This window comes from Culex pipiens, chromosome 2, assembly GCF_016801865.2.
Source record: "Culex pipiens pallens isolate TS chromosome 2, TS_CPP_V2, whole genome shotgun sequence".
Lineage (NCBI taxonomy): Eukaryota > Metazoa > Arthropoda > Insecta > Diptera > Culicidae > Culex > Culex pipiens.
In genome coordinates, this window is record NC_068938.1 from 104728645 (window position 1) to 104732638 (window position 3994).

Below are 3994 nucleotides of genomic sequence, written 5' to 3' on the forward strand. Positions count from 1 at the left end.
CAGCGTTAAGGCAAGGCTTTTTCCCTGTGCGCGAAGTCGAACACGAACGCACGAACGAGTTCGTCGTGGTATGAAAAACGATGATGACGACGGTGGGTTCGCGCATTAATGCGCACACAATCGTTACGTGGGTTGGTGGTGGTAGTGTTGGATGGGCAGTGATGGCAGATTTTGCGCAAGTTTGAGAAAGAATGCGTGAAGGATCATGCGTCTCCATTGCTTTATGCAGTTTTGAAGAATTTCTAGACCTTTATGGGAAAATTAGCAATACAGCCATTCCACGTCAAACAGGAAGTCTCCAAATCAAAAGTGCTTCGATTTGGCTCCAATTTGGAGTAGGGGTTCTTTGACCCAAATATTTTGACCCGTATTTTTTTGTTTGGCAATTAGGGTGATTAAATCCGAAATAGGGTGGTCCATAAAATTGCGTTTTTCGACGATTTTCTCAAAAACCACATTTTTCAAAAAATCATATCTCCGGAACGGCTGAACCAATTTTGGAGGGCCACAATTCAAAAGAAAGGTTAGCTGCGTCTTTCAATTGCAAAAAATTTGGTATCCAAACATGTATAGGTCATCGCTGAAATTTTTAAGTTATCGCAGTTTTAGTGAAAAAAGTTGATTTTTACCCGTTTTCGTCATTTTCCCGTTTTTGGGCGCGGCGCGTCGAAAAACCCAGTTTTTATGTTAAAAAAATCGTATCTCCGAAACATGTTAATGGATATTCGCAATTTTTTGATATGTTATGTAAAATATTACAAGGAATCAGGGAAAAATATTTTCAGACATGGGCTCTTTGGTCCTGAGACCTTGAAATCGGCAAATGAAATTATCATAGGACCTTTTCAAATATTCTGCTAGTTTTTTGGACCTCAAAATAGTTTTCATTAAAAGTCCAACTTATAAACTTTCTTTTGAATTGTGGCGCCCCAAAATTGGTTCAGCCATTCCGGAGATATGATTTTTTGAAAAAATGTGGATTTTGCGAAAAACGTCGAAAAACGCAATTTTAGGGACCACCCTATTTCAGATAGGGCCACCCTCATTGCCAAACAAAAAAATACGGGTCTAATTATTTGGGCCAAAGAACCCTCACTCCAAGTTTGAGCCAAATCGGAGCACTTTTGATTTGGAGACTTCCTGTTTGACGTGAAATGGCTGAATAACAAGTGTGGAAATAAATATTTCAGAATTTCTACGGCAGGTGGAGTTGTTTGCGTCGAAATTACTAAACAAAAATAAAAAAACAAAAAACAAAAAACAAAATACAAAAAACAAAAAACAAAATACAAAAAACAAAAAACAAAAAACAAAAAACAAAAAACAAAAAACAAAAAACAAAAAACAAAAAACAAAAAACAAAAAACAAAAAACAAAAAACAAAAAACAAAAAACAAAAAACAAAAAACAAAAAACAAAAAACAAAAAACAAAAAACAAAAAACAAAAAACAAAAAACAAAAAACAAAAAACAAAAAACAAAAAACAAAAAACAAAAAACAAAAAACAAAAAACAAAAAACAAAAAACAAAAAACAAAAAACAAAAAACAAAAAACAAAAAACAAAAAACAAAAAACAAAAAAAAAAAAACAAAAAACAAAAAACAAAAAACAAAAAACAAAAAACAAAAAACAAAAAACAAAAAACAAAAAACAAAAAACAAAAAACAAAAAACAAAAAACAAAAAACAAAAAACAAAAAACAAAAAACAAAAAACAAAAAACAAAAAACAAAAAACAAAAAACAAAAAACAAAAAACAAAAAACAAAAAACAAAAAACAAAAAACAAAAAACAAAAAACAAAAAAACAAAAAACAAAAAACAAAAAACAAAAAACAAAAAACAAAAAACAAAAAACAAAAAACAAAAAACAAAAAACAAAAAACAAAAAACAAAAAAACAAAAAACAAAAAACAAAAAACAAAAAACAAAAAACAAAAAACAAAAAACAAAAAACAAAAAACAAAAAACAAAAAACAAAAAACAAAAAACAAAAAACAAAAAACAAAAAACAAAAAACAAAAAACAAAAAACAAAAAACAAAAAACAAAAAACAAAAAACAAAAAACAAAAAACAAAAAACAAAAAACAAAAAACAAAAAACAAAAAACAAAAAACAAAAAACAAAAAACAAAAAACAAAAAACAAAAAACAAAAAACAAAAAACAAAAAACAAAAAACAAAAAACAAAAAACAAAAAACAAAAAACAAAAAACAAAAAACAAAAAACAAAAAACAAAAAACAAAAAACAAAAAACAAAAAACAAAAAACAAAAAACAAAAAACAAAAAACAAAAAACAAAAAACAAAAAACAAAAAACAAAAAACAAAAAACAAAAAACAAAAAACAAAAAACAAAAAACAAAAAACAAAAAACAAAAAACAAAAAACAAAAAACAAAAAACAAAAAACAAAAAACAAAAAACAAAAAACAAAAAAACAAAAAACAAAAAACAAAAAACATAAAACATAAAACATAAAACAAAAAACAAAAAACAAAAAACATAAAACAAAAAACAAAAAACAAAAAACAAAAAACAAAAAACAAAAAACAAAAAACAAAAAACAAAAAACCAAAAACAAAAAACAAAAAACAAAAAACAAAAAACAGACGAAAGACGAAAGACGAAAGACGAAAGACGAAAGACGAAAGACGAAAGACGAAAGACGAAAGACGAAAGACGAAAGACGAAAGACGAAAGACGAAAGACGAAAGACGAAAGACGAAAGACGAAAGACGAAAGACGAAAGACGAAAGACGAAAGAAGAAAGAAGAAAGACGAAAGACGAAAGACGAAAGACGAAAGACGAAAGACGAAAGACGAAAGACGAAAGACGAAAGACGAAAGAAGAAAGACGAAAGACGAAAGACGAAAGACGAAAGACGAAAGACGAAAGACGAAAGACGAAAGACGAAAGACGAAAGACGAAAGACGAAAGACGAAAGACGAAAGACGAAAGACGAAAGACGAAAGACGAAAGACGAAAGACGAAAGACGAAAGACGAAAGACGAAAGACGAAAGACGAAAGACGAAAGACGAAAGACGAAAGACGAAAGACGAAAGACGAAAGACGAAAGACGAAAGACGAAAGACGAAAGACGAAAGACGAAAGACGAAAGACGAAAGACGAAAGACGAAAGACGAAAGACGAAAGACGAAAGACGAAAGACGAAAGACGAAAGACGAAAGACGAAAGACGAAAGACGAAAGACGAAAGACGAAAGACGAAAGACGAAAGACGAAAGACGAAAGACGAAAGACGAAAGACGAAAGACGAAAGACGAAAGACGAAAGACGAAAGACGAAAGACGAAAGACGAAAGACGAAAGACGAAAGACGAAAGACGAAAGACGAAAGACGAAAGACGAAAGACGAAAGACGAAAGACGAAAGACGAAAGACGAAAGACGAAAGACGAAAGACGAAAGACGAAAGACGAAAGACGAAAGACGAAAGACCAAAGACCAAAGACCAAAGACCAAAGACCAAAGACCAAAGACCAAAGACCAAAGACCAAAGACCAAATACCAAATACCCAAAGACCAAAGACCAAAGACCAAAGACCAAAGACCATATCTCAGTGGGAAACTAGCAGTATTTTAGGTCACCACAACAAAACAATTAAATAAACTACATTTCAAACTTTTTTTGGGTTGTGAGGCAGGGATGCCACATGGTTTCTTTTTAAATGTCGGTAAAAAATACTATTTTTGTCTGTGCATTTATCTGAAATTCAAATACCGTCAGTGGGGGTGACATTGGGTCTGGGGGTGAGATTGGGTCAAAGTATTTTTTAACGGATTTCAGCATTTCTCAGGTTGATCTCAATGAAACTAAATTCTGTCGCTGAAAAAATCTCGTTCCTAGAACAAATCTTGTTATTTTGGCAGCTGTCTAAAGTTGAGGTACGTTTTTGGCCAAAAATGACCTCTCGAAAAATCATTTTTCAAATATTTTTGTTGGAAAAACTCGAAAACTACCCAAATGTTTGA